At 36.9% G+C, this 13273-nt stretch overlaps 3 protein-coding genes and 1 pseudogene across 3 annotated transcripts in view; 3 read left to right on the top strand and 1 right to left on the bottom strand.

The window, feature by feature from the left end:
* VMO1 (vitelline membrane outer layer 1 homolog) overlaps nucleotides 1-13273 on the top strand; it is a 181968-nt gene that overhangs the window by 84735 nt on the left and 83960 nt on the right. The gene's annotated exons all lie outside the window — the stretch shown is intronic.
* LOC138142170 (polyunsaturated fatty acid lipoxygenase ALOX15-like) overlaps nucleotides 1-13273 on the top strand; it is a 65579-nt gene that overhangs the window by 3987 nt on the left and 48319 nt on the right. The gene's annotated exons all lie outside the window — the stretch shown is intronic.
* Nucleotides 1-13273, top strand: part of PELP1 (proline, glutamate and leucine rich protein 1) — a 34357-nt gene that overhangs the window by 8890 nt on the left and 12194 nt on the right. The window lies entirely within an intron of this gene.
* LOC138142168 (small ribosomal subunit protein eS1-like) lies at nucleotides 10125-11160 on the bottom strand (annotated as a pseudogene).

Raw genomic sequence — 13273 nt, 5'->3', positions numbered from 1 at the left:
GGATGAAGTAGAAAACCCAATTGCAAGGGCTTGAGAAAAGTGCAGGAGCAGTGGAAGGGGAGGCAGCAAGCATAAATAATAGTTTTTTCTAGGAGGTTGTCTTTGAAACATAGATATAGGATGATAACCTAAGGAAATGACCATATTACTTGTAAGTTGGGTTTTTTAAGATGAGAAAGTCTTGTCTATGTTTGTAGATAGAAGGGAAGGAGCTGGTAGAAAGGGAGGTTAAAGATAAGGGTAGCAAGAAAAGAGTGGCAAGTAGAGGGTGAAGGATCAGGTGCACAAATAGAGGGATTGGCCTTTTTGTGGAGTCCGCTTGTTCAAAGATTTCAGCAATGTCTGAGAGAATATGGCTTAATGTTGAGGGACTTTTGGCTGCTGGGTGAGAAGAAGCAGCAGCACGTAAGGCATGGGTTCTGTTTTCTGGTGAAATTTGAGTTTAGGGCCTCTTCTGACAGAGGAGGAAGAGAAGCCTTGGGCCTGAAGAATAGCCACTGTAAAAATGACACAGAAAGTCAGCAATAAGCATATTACCTTGTAGGAGTGAAGACACAGTTGAGATTAGATGAAAAATTTATAGTGATCCCAGTCAAGAAGGTCGTATGATTTTCTTTAGTATTGTTGAGAAGCAAATGTACATGAGAGGAACAGTCAGATGTTGGTGATTGGAGAGGAAAGGAGAGAGCATAATTGAACTTAGTAACTATAGGATCAAGGTTTTTTAAGGGAATAAACGGGCTAGAGGGAGCAATAGAGTGCTTGTAGGTTGGTACAGGAACAATGAAAAGGTTTAGGAGCAATGAGAAATCAGAAGAGATGTACTCAGGATGGGAGGTTGTACTCAGATTGAGGAATTCAGAGTTCCATAAGGGAGGAGTGATTATGGGTGATGGTGAGGATTATCGTGAGTGTCAGGGGAACTGAGTAGGTTAATCGACAAGTGAAGTCAGCAAGCAGTGTTGGTGATACAAAGAAAGGCAAAAAATCTTTGTTCTTAAGGAGCTCACAGTCTAATGGGGAGACAGTTCAAACAGCTAGGGACAAACAAGATCTACACAGGATAAATTGGAGGCACAGAGGGAAGACACTGACATTAAAATGGATCAGAAGAGGCTTCTTGCAGTAGGTATGGTTTTAGGTGGGCCTGCAAGGAAGTCATGAGACATAAATGAGAACAGAGAACATTCCAGGCAGGAGGGAAAGCCAGTGAAAATTCATGGAGTGTCTTATGAGGGGAACGACAGAGATATTTGTCACTGAGTTTCAGAATAAAGAGGGGAAGAGAATAAAGTGTAAGAAGACTAGGTTATGAAAGCCTTATTAAAAAGTAACTAGAGGATATTATATTTGATCCTGGAGATACATGGAAGCCACTAGAATTGGTTGAAGGGGGTGATGGTGACTTGGTCAGACTTGTGTTTTAAGAAGATAAATTTTACAACTGAATGGAAGATGGTCTAGAAAAGGGGGAGATTTGTGGCAGGGAGGCTAACCAGAAAACTTCCAGCAGTCCAGGTATGAGGTGATAAGGACCCTTCCAGGGATGTTGGCAGTGTCAGAAGAGAGAAGGATGAGATGTTGCAAGGGACAAAATTGACATCATTCAGCCGCATTGTTGTAGGAGGTGAAAGTAGGGAATAGAACTTGGGTGGCTGCCCTCATTAATAATAGGGGAGGGTATAGGAGGAAAGATAATTAATTTATTTTTGGACATGCTAAGTTTAAGATGTCTGTGTGACGTTGTTCTTGATGTCTAATGGGCATTTGGAGGTGGGAGACTGAAGGTCAGGAGAAAGGTTACTATGAAAAGGAAAAAATGGACAAATACATATGAAAATCTGCATAGAGATAATTGAATCTGGGATCTGAAGAGATCATCAAGCAAAATACTGTTGAAGGAGAAAAAAAATAGAGCCCAAGACAGAACCTTGGGGGACACCCATGGAGGTCTGGGGTTGACAGCAAGAGGCAAGAAGGTTGTCTGCTTCTTTCCTGGTATAATATACTGGACACTGTGGAACATTACAGGTGGTAGACCCTTTCTTAGAGAGAGGTTAGTAGTTTTAACATGTTTGAAGAACCAGCAAAGACTGAAAAACTCCATCATTCAGGTAATAGAACTAGGGGAGAGTACTTTTATGAAAACCTATGGGAAAGAGAATCAGGAGAGTGATGGATGGAGTCTGTAGAGAGTTCAAGAAGGATGAGGATTGAGAAAAGGCCGTTGGAATAATAAGAGATAGTGGTAATTTTGGTGAGAGCAGTTTCAGTGGAATGATTAGGACTAAGGGAGGAGATAAAGAATGAGAAGAAAGCGGAGGTGCTGTGTGTGTGTGCACGCGTACGCAGGCTATTTGAAGGGATAGCAGTATACATATGTTGAAATCTCTTCCATCACGCCACATGGTGCAGTGAACAGCGTGCTAGACTAGGTATCAGCTAAGCCTATGTTTATATCCTGCTGCTGGTACTTATTAGTCATGTGGCCTTAGGCAAAATATAGTCTCTCTGTGCCTCAGTTTCCTCCTCTGTAAAGTTAGGGTTAGGTAGCTTGAAAGGTTTTTTCCAGCTCCAAATCTATGATTTTATGTATAAGAGCATGAATTTGAGTAGAGAGAGACTGAGTCAGGTGCTGAACTGGAGAAGTAGAGAGAATGACCTAGGAGACTTATCACTTCATCCAGAATCTGTATCAGTAATATGCACATAAAACAGATTGCTGATCAAAGGGAACCAAGGAAGGATCTAGGATTGGTGGTGGTGGCCAAAAAGGATGCCCTGTCCTCCCTGGTATAATGTACTGGACTTCGGGGTATGGCAGGAGCTGAGCTAGAGGGAGTTTCTTTATGTTGGGGAGGCAGGGTAAAGAGGAGACAAGTTGTAGTAAGTGAAAGTAAGCGAGAGGAATGTGATAGAAAAAGGTCTGAGGTGAAGAGAAGTTTGAAGTATTAAAAAAATGTTTTTGGAATCTTGTTTTTAAATTACTCTCTTTTTCCTACTTTACCTGTCGCTCTACTCACTTTGCTACTCCCAGAGAGCTCAAAATATAACCGAAAAAGAATTCACAACTCACTGTAGTATGTAAAAAAAAGTGTCATTGCTGGGGCAGCTAGGTGGCATAGTGAATAGAGCACCAGCCCTGGAGTGAGGAGGACCTGAATTCAAATCTAGCCTCAGACACTTGACACACTGCTGTGTGACCTTGGGCAAGTCACTTAACCCCCATTGCCTTGCCTTCCCCCTCCAAAAAAAAGTGTCATTGCTAGTGTTCCTTCTTCCCCTGCCTCTACAAAGTAGTGGGGTAGGTGTCTTCTCATATCTCTTCTTTGAGGCCAGACATGCCCATTATAATTTTGAAGCATTCAGTTTTTGTTGTTCTTTCCATTTTCATTGCTATAGTCATTTGGTAGAGTGTATTCCTGGTTCTGCTTTACTTCACATTGCATTAGTTCATTTAAATCTTTCCATGCTTGTCTGTATTCATCATATTCAATGTTCCTTAGAACATTAGAATAAATTTTTTTTTCCACTGTATATTTTTTTTTCCTTGGGTATATGCTTAGCAACAGAATCTCTGAGTTAAAGGGTATGAAGATTTTAGTCACCTCATAATTCCAAATTACTTTCTAAAATAGTTGGACCTGTTTTACTGCTTTACCAACAATGTATTATTAGCACGCTTGTCTTTCTACAACCTCTCCATTGTTGGCTGTTTACATTGATTTGTGTTTCTCTTATTATCAGTGATTTAGAACTTTCTTGTAGTTGTTAATAGTTTGCAACATTTTCTTTGAGAACATGGTTCCCTCTGACCATTTCACTATTAGGGAATAGCTTTTACTCATGGATTTCTATTAGTTGTCTACATATCTTAGATATTAAATCTTTATTTGATATAAATAGGGATTTGGAAGGGGATGGGATAGTAGGAGTGGTAGCTTTGGAAGAAGGTTTTCAACTGGACTACCAGATTAGAGGCAGCTAAGTGGTTCAATGGATAGAATGCTGGGCCTGAAGTTGAGAAGACCTAGGTTCAAATCTCTCAGACACTTAGTAACTCTGAAGCCTTGGGCAAATCACTGAACCTGTTTGCCTCAGTTTCCTCATCTGCAAAAATGTTAATAGTGTATACGTCCCTGGATTGTTGTGAGGATTAAATGAAATACTTGTAAAACACTGAACACAGTGCCTGGCACCTAGTAGGAACTATATAATAGATGTGGAGAGGAAGAGGTGTGATTTTGTTAGTCATAGTTGGGGGATAGACAATTATCTGCTTGGGTTTGGTCCTTTTTTTTTTTTTTTTGGCAGGGGTCAAGGCTGGGCAGTTGGGGTTAAGTGACTTGCCCAAGGTCACATGGCTGGTAAGTGTTCAGTGTCTGAGGCTGGATTTGAAGGGGTTTTGTCCTTTAATGTCCAGGCCTGTAATCCTGTCTATTTTTTCTTCTGCTTCCCTCTTTCCCACTTTGTTCTCTTTTTCTGCTCCTTCCCTCCTCCATTTTTTATTTCCCCCTTTGTTCTCAGAGCTCCTATAATCTCTCCTTTTTTGAGGAAACTTTGTAGGATATTTCACTTCTTATTAATACCTTCTCTTCCTCCAAAAAGCACCTTATCCTAACTGTATTAATACCCTCCTTCCCTATAGTAATATAATATTTATTTAAATTTAATTTTTTCAATTATCAAGCTTTTACTTTTTCACTCCTACCGTCATCACACTTCCACTAGGAAAAAGAAGAAAGAAAAATAAAAGCCTTGTAACAAATGCAAGCAAAACAAATTCCCATATTGGCCATGTTCAAAAATGTGTACATATTTTACGGAATATCGCTTCCCTCTCTGTCAGTAAGGTGTAGAAATCTTCATCATCAATCCATTGGAATCATGGTTGATCGTGTCTTTTTAAGTCTCAAAATTGTTTGTTTTTGCAGTGTTGACATTATACATCAGAGATGGCAAACTTGTGGGACTGAAAAAGAGGCTGTAAAACTCATGAGTAACACATTATTTTCCTGACTTTACTCTGCATCATTTCATATGAGTTTTCCTAGTTTCTCTGAAACTATCTCTTTATTTCTTACATCACAATAGTATTCCATTGCATTCATAATTTGTTTATCCATTCCCAATTGATGGGGCACTCTCTGTTTACAATTCCTTGATACTACTACAAAAATAGAGTTATAAGTATTTTTGGGTATAGGACTTTTTTCTTTCTTTGATCCCTTTTCTCTCTTCCCCTTTTCTACCACCCCACACAATGAGAGGAAAAATAAATTCTAATAGATATGCATAGTCAAACAAAACTAATTCCCACCTTTTTATGTCTTAAAAATCTGGGTCCCAGTCTGCACATTGAATCTATCGATTTTCTCCCTCTGGAGATGGGTAGCATGTTTCGTCAGTGGTCCTCTGTAATCAAGCTTGATCATTGATCAGAGTTCTTAAATCTTTCAAAGTTGTTTGTCTTGATAATAATCTTGTGGTATAAATTGTTCTTCTGGTTCTTTTCACTTCATTTTGCGTCACATCACACAAGTATTCAGGTTTCCCTGAAATGGTATCTTCGTTTCTTAATAGAATGGTAAAATTCTATTATAGTCATACTTTATACATGATAATTTATTCTGTAATTCCCCAATTAATGGATGCTCATCCTTTTTGGCTTTGTTGACACCACAGAAAGAGCTTCTATAAATATCTTTGTACAAAAGAGTCTTCCTTTTTCTTTGATCTCTGTGGTGTAGACCAGCATTTCTGGGTTAAAGGGCATGCATAGTTTAATAATTTTTTGAGGGGCGGCCAGGTAGCACAGTGAGTAAGAGCACGGCCCCAGAGTTGGGATGACCTGGGATCAAATCTGGGCTCAGACACTTACCACCACACCCAGAAATAACTGACCGTGTAACCTTGAGCAAGTTACTTAACCCCAATTGCTTAAAAAAAATAAATAATTTTTTGAACACATTTGTTTTCAAGAATGACTAGTGGATTAAAAATAAAAAAGAATGACTAGTGGTGCCTGAATCTAAAATTTGAAAAAGAAAAAAGAATGTCTGGTCTACTTCACAGTGCCAATAAAAGTGCATCAGTGAGCTGACTTTCTGCAGTCCTCCAACATGTCATTTTTGCCAATTGTGAGATGGAACTTCAAAGTCTCTTTAATTATTAGTGATTTCAAATAATTTTCCCATATGATTATTGATAGCTTGGGTTTTTTCCCTTTGAAAACTGCCTGTTCATATCCACAGACCACATATCTATCAGAATGGTTTTTACTTTAATACTGCTTAACTCAATTCCTTATCTATCATGGATATGAAATTTTTATCAGAAAAACTCACAAAGCTTTTTTTTCCATTTGCCTGTTTCCCTTCCAATTATAACTATTAGATTTGCTTATGCAAACTTTTTTTTTTAAGCAATTGGGGTTAAGTAACTTGCTCAAGGTGACACGGCCAGTTATTTTGTGTGGGTGCCAAGTATCTGAGGAGCAAATACTTTTTAATTTCATATTATCAAAATAGACCATTTTATTTTGTGTTAATCTTTCTGTTGCTTATATAGTCATGAAAGCTTTTACTGTCCATGGATCTGAAAAGTAATTTCTTCTTTACTCTTCTAATTTATCTCAATATATATGGTATGAGGTGTTGATCTAAATCTAATTTCTTCCAGACTATCAAGTTTGTTAAACAGTGATCCCTTCCCCAGTAACTGGAATCTTTAGGTTTGTCAGATACTGCACTACTGTTTATTTCTGTGTATAATATACCAGATTGGTTCCACTGATCATCCTCTCTTTTACCAGTAGTAAATTATTTTAAAGATTACTACTTTATAGTACAGTACAAGATCTGGTACACATATTTTCTTTTTTTTTTTTTTTCATTTATTATTCTTGAGATTTTTGACCATTTAATTTCTTTATTTTTCTAGTTTAATAAAGTGATACATTGTTATTTTGATTGAGGTAGCACTGAATAAGTGAATTTAGTTTGTGTTCAAGTTTTTATTATATTGGCTTACCCATGAGCAATTTATATATCTCTAATTATTTGGTTCTACCTTTATTTCTTTAAACAGTGTTTTGCAGTTATACTTATGGATCTTGTGTGTGTCAGTAGGTAGACTCCTAAGTATTTTATACATTCTGTAGTTATTTGAAATCGAATTTCTCTGTCACATCTGTCTGCGTTTTGTTGGTAATGTATAAAAATGGTTATAATTTATGTGGATTTATTTTATATCCTGAAATTTTGCTGATGTGACTGTTTACTGATAATTTTTTAGTTGACTCTCTGGGATTTTCTAAGTACACATCATACTATCAGCAAAATAAAGGATAATTTTGTTTCTTGGTCTATTTTTAGACTAGTATTTCTGACACTATCAAATAAATACTAGGGGGGGACAGCCAGGTGGCGCAATGAATAAGAACCGAGGGCCCCATCGTCAGGAGACCCGGGATCGATTCTGGCCTCAGATACTTAACACCCACACAAAATAATTGGCCGTGTAACCTTGAGCAAGTTACTTAACCCCGGTTGTTAAAAATAAATAAATAAATACTAGGGGTGAAAAAGGATATCTTTGCTTTACTCTGATCTTTTTGAAAAGGATTTTAGTTTATCCTCATTACATATAGTTCTGATTCTCCATTTTAGATACTGTTTAGGTACTATGTACCATGTTAGGGGAAGGCCCATTTGTTTGCTTTCTAGCATTTTTGACAGAACTAGTTGTTTTCTTTTAAAAGCTTTTACCTATATCAACATAATGATTTTTTTTGGTTCACATTATTAATGTGGTCAATTATGTTTCTAGATTTTCCTAATTTTTGAGATTTTCAAACTCTTCATTTCTGGCATAAATCACATTTGATTTTATACATACATTATACTTATACATATACATATATGTATGTGTATATTATTACATGTGCAGTGTATAAGCAGTTCTTGGCTTATGTAAATTTGCCTTATGCAGTTTTGGCTTTGTGTAAAGAATTATGAAATAAGTCTGCTCCCCCCCCCCAAAAAATACTTAATGTTAATTTTACTGTACAGTACTGTGCTCTCTTTCTGTTCCTGTTCCTCAGCTGACTCCACAGCCTCCCAGCCCTCCTCCCCCAAAAAACACTTTTAAAAAAAGCCCTCCAAGTGAAAGCAAAAGAATGAGCATGTGAAGAGACTGCCATCACTAGAGTGGGTGCTTGGCTTGAGACCTCCAGCTTTGAGAGAAGAAATCTTTGCCCTGCTCTGCCCACATTAAATGCACACTGGCTTGTCAGTCTACCCTCAGCTTTCTCCTTAGTATCAGTACTTGGAGGGGAAACACACACACACACACACACACACACACACACACACACACTCACACTCACACTCACACCTGCACCCCCACCCTTTGTCATTCTTCCTCTATCTGTGTCCTTGTCTAGCTTCCACATGTCTAATCTCTACTGGTCCTCATGTGTCCTTGAGCTATGTGGCAGGTACCTTCCCTCCACAGGCCCCCTTCCTCTCTCCTTCCTCCCTTCTCCTCCCTCCTTTCCACACTTCTTCGGGTTAAGTAAAAATTGCTTTGTATGTAAAGGTTTGCAGAACAGTCCACTTATATAAAGTGAGAACTGTGCACACATTTGTGTGTGTGTGTATGTATGTATATTATATACATACATAGATACACATTATTTTTGCATTGATATTCATTGGGGATATTGGTCTGAAATTTTCTTCACTGTTTTGATTTGCCTTGATTTAAGCATTAAGACCATATTTGTATCATAGAAGGAATTTAGTGGCATGCCTTATTTTGCTATTTTTGCAAATAGTTTGTGTAATACTGGAATTAATTGTGCTTTCAATGTTTGATAGAGTTTACTTGTATATCCATCTGGTCCTGAGGTTTTTTTTCTTTAGGAGTTCATTTGTGGTTTATTCAGGTTCTTTTTCTGAGACTGAGTTGTTTAAAATCTCTATTTCTTGTTCTGTTAGTATGGATATTTCATATTTTTCTGTAGCTATTTTCCCATTTTCTTTAAGTTGTCAGTTTTATTGGCATATAATTACATAAAAATTTCTAATAATATCCTTTCTTTTTTGTGATTCTACCTTCTCATTTTTGATACTGATAAACTGGTTTTCCTTTTTTTTTTTTTTAAAGCAATCAGAGTTAAGTAACTTGCTCAAGGTTACATGGCCAGGTGTTTCTGGGTGGGTAATAAGTGTCTGAGCCCGGATTGGATCCACCTGTCATCCCGACACTGGAGCCGGTGCTCTTACTCGCTGTGCTACTTGTCTGCCCCCTTTCTTTTTAATTAATTTAGCTAACAGTTTAATCTATCCCCGCCCCCCCCCAAAAAAAACAACGCTCAACTCCTTTATTTATCAGTTAAATGTGAATTCAAAAAAAATTTGTCTTCAATTTTGTTAAACTCTTCTGTGATTTCTATTTTGGTGTTTAATTGGGGTTTTTTAATTTTTTTTGGTTTTCTAGTTTTTTTAGTTGCATGCCCAATTAATTGATCTCTTCTTTCTTTTGTTGATCAAAGTGTTTAGAGATAGAAATTTTTCCCTAAGACCTTCTTTGACTACTTCCAGAAATTTTTTTCAGATGATTTGTTCTGTGACCCACCAGTTTTTCAGGATTGAGTTTAGTCTCCATTTGATTTTTAATAAAAATAATAATAGCTAGCATTTATATACTGATTTAAGATTTGCAAAGTGTTTTACAAATATTATCTCATTTTATTGTCGCAACAATCCTGAGAGGTAGGTGCTATTATTATCTCCATTTTATAGATAAGGAAACTGAGGTGAAGGGAGGAAGAGTGACTTGCCAGGGATCACACAGTTGGTGTCTGATGCTGGATTTGAACTCATGTCTTTCTGACTGTGACTCTCCAGTCTATATACTGCACTACCTAGCTCCCTAGCTGATTAATTATGTTGATTGTTTTTCTAGTGTTGGAACCATACTTGAATTTCCGTGTAAATCCAGCTTGGGTCATGATGATTTCTTGGATGAATTGCTGTAGTATATATTTTATAGGATTTTATTTAAAATTGAATCACTATTCATTAATAATATTGGTCTATAGTTTGCCTTCCAGTTAATTTTTTTTTTTCGCAATGATAAATTTTTATTTTTCAACCTTTAAAAGTTCTTATTTTAGACAGATTCTTGAACTGGTGGTTCATAGCCATCAGCCCTTTCTACTTTTGTGCCTGTTTCATCTTCTGAAGGTTTTCCAGAACCACCACCTTCACCATGCAGCTCCATTAGCTTTCCCAATTCAAATTTGGGCTTCTTGAGCATCTTGACTTTTCAGACAAATACATCATGGAGAGGGTAAATGGACTGGCATCCTTCTCTATGTTTTTTGCAATGCTGTCTGGAATCAGTTTATTGACAACTTCTTTCAAGTCATTTGTCTGCACCTCTCAGGTCATGATTTCCATCATTTTCCTACAAATTTGATGGACCTGTTGGTGCTGGGCATAAGAGGTCTTATGGAGGGGCGGCTAGGTGGTGCAGTGAGTAAAGCGCTGGCCCCGGAGTCAGGAGGACCCGAGTTCGGTTCCGGCCTCAGACACTTAACACCCACACACAAAAAAACTAGCCATGTAACCTAAGGCAAGTTACTTAACCCCAATTGCCCTCCAAAAAATAAGAGGTCTTACAGATCTGGTTGTTGCACTTTTTGATGAAACCAACACAAAAGAGGCAGAGCAAGTACCCATCAGTAGTTTTGATATCAACATGGGCTTCAATCATGGTCTGCCACTTTTTGACCATGGAGCACATCTTGTCCTGGGTAAGGTCCATTCCATGGAAATTAGTCAAACAATTTTTACCCTGAACATCTTCAGTAATTAACTTGAACTTACGAAAAGCAACCTCATCATTCTGCAGATCAGCAAGGTTCACTTCAAAAACTCGACCCTTGAGACCATCAGAGGCAATTTTTGTTCCTTGAGTTCTTGTAACCAGTGTCTTGACAATATTTCTAATGTTGAACATAGCTGGTGCTTTTACATCATACCAATTCTTCGAAAATGGATCAACCACCTTTCTTCTTGGCTCCTTTTTTGCCGCCTTTGGTGAGGCGCTTATTCTTGCCCACTGCCATGATCCTGCTCTGAAAGCCAAAAAAAACAGTTAATTTTTAATCATTCTTCAATGGTCCTTTATTTAATATAACTTTTATTGCATTGTAGTTAGTAAACAATGTGGTTAATACTTTTGCTTTTCTGAATTTGTGATGTTTTTATGCCCTAATACATGGCTGATTTTTGTAGATATGCCATGAACAGCTGAGCAGTGTGTATACTCCTCCCATCTAGTAATTATCAGAAATCTTTCATATCTAAGTTTTCTAAAATTTTATTTAGGTCCTTTATATCTTGTTTATTTTTTGGTTAAGTTTGCCTAACTCTGAGAGTGGTACATTGAGGTCTTCCACTAATTTACCAACTATTTCTCCCTGTTAACTCATTTAGTTTTTCCTTTAAGTAATTAAATGCTATGCAACTATGTGCATGTATTTTTAATAATGAAATTTTTATTATCTCATAATCTTCAGCAAAATATTTTTCCCTATTTATGTTTTTTAATCAAAAGAGTTTTTACTGTTGCTTTGTCTGAGGTCATGGTCACTAACCCGTACTTTTTTGAGTTCAACTGAACTGTAATAGGTTTTGCTCCAGTTCCTTATCTTAACTCTGTATGGGTTTTAAATATGTTTCTTACAAACATATCTTTGGATGGATTCTCCTTTCTAATCCATTCTGCTATCCTCTTCCATTTTATAGGTAAGCTTATCTTAGTCACAGTTATGATCATTTCCATTTATCCCTTTTTCTTATAATTTTTCTTCTCTTTGTTCCCTGCTCCTTTTTATCACAAGTTCTTAACATTTCTTGGTTTCCACTTAACACTTCCCATCTCTATGTACTTTTACTCTTCATCAGCCTTCTTACTTTGAAGAAAACCCAGTACCTCACTAGTTCATTGAAGAAAAAGGAGTCCTATCTTAATGAAAGAAAAGATTGTCCTGTTATTTTCAAACAGATGTAGAAGAACAAAACAAATGGCTATCAAATTGTAGGCAAATAGAGGTCCCACCAAATTTTCTTGAATAAACAGTGAGCCATTTGTAATCAGTGTATGAATTTATATGCAGTGTGAGTGACGACTGACAAGGGCATGTGAATCATTTGAGTATGTTAAATGCACTGGTTGTAATAGTAACTTGTGCTTTAAATAATTTTTTTGTGTTTACAACTCACTTTTATCACAATAACCTGTCAAGTAGTTAGTGCAAATATTATTATGCTCCTGTGGAGCCCATTAAAACCCCCAGATTTTTTTCAATTAAACTTTTGTCTAGCAGTCCTTTCTCTTTCATTATGTAGTTGTTGTTTTTTTAATCCAGGTTTGTAACTTGAATAGTTTTTACTATTAAATTTAATCTTAATAAATTTGGTCCATTTTCTCATCGATTGATATTCTTGGATCCCATTTTTGTTGTTAGCTGTCATTTGTGTGTTAGCTGTCACTCCTGGTTTTATGTTAGCTGTCAGTTTTATTAGCTTTCTATCTATAAGCTAATATTTCCCACTTATTCATAAAGCAAGCATAAAGAAACCTGAGGAGACCTGGTCGCTTAACCAACTTCAACCCATGTCATAGACTTAATGTAAGATTTTCTTGTTTGGTCCATAAAGACTTTGTCAAGTCACTTGGAAAAATGCAGATATAATTGTGATATTCCTCTGTCAGAAATTAGATTTGTTGTTGTTTAGTTGAATCCAACTCTTTAAGAACACTGTTCAAGGTTTTCTTGTCAAAGATTGGTTTGCCATTTTCTTTTCCAGCTTATTTTTACATCTGAGGAACTGAGGCAAACAAGGTCTAAGAGACTTGCCTAAGGATACCCATTAATATGTTTCTGAGGGTGGATTTGAACTCATGAAGGATGAGTCTTCCTGTTTCCAAGGCTAGAGTCCTATCCACTGGGCCACCTAGCTGCCTCTTAATTAGATTAGTATTGTCTATTTCGATGTATTTTTTTTTTTCAGTCTAGTGAGCATTTGTTAAGTACCTGCCTTCAGCTGCCTCTTATTTAGATTAGTATTGTCTATTTCGATGTATTTTTTTTTTTTCAGTCTAGTGAGCATTTGTTAAGTACCTGCCTTCACTCAGGGATAGCAAATTGCATTCCGCTATGGTCAGATTGTGTTGTGTTCAGTTTGGGGCTTTT

This window comes from Petaurus breviceps, unplaced genomic scaffold (assembly GCF_028583685.1).
Source record: "Petaurus breviceps papuanus isolate PSGF00001 unplaced genomic scaffold, PetGlider_PUasm1.0 90537, whole genome shotgun sequence".
NCBI classification, from domain to species: Eukaryota; Metazoa; Chordata; class Mammalia; order Diprotodontia; family Petauridae; genus Petaurus; species Petaurus breviceps.
This window is presented reverse-complemented; position numbering and strand designations above follow the sequence as displayed.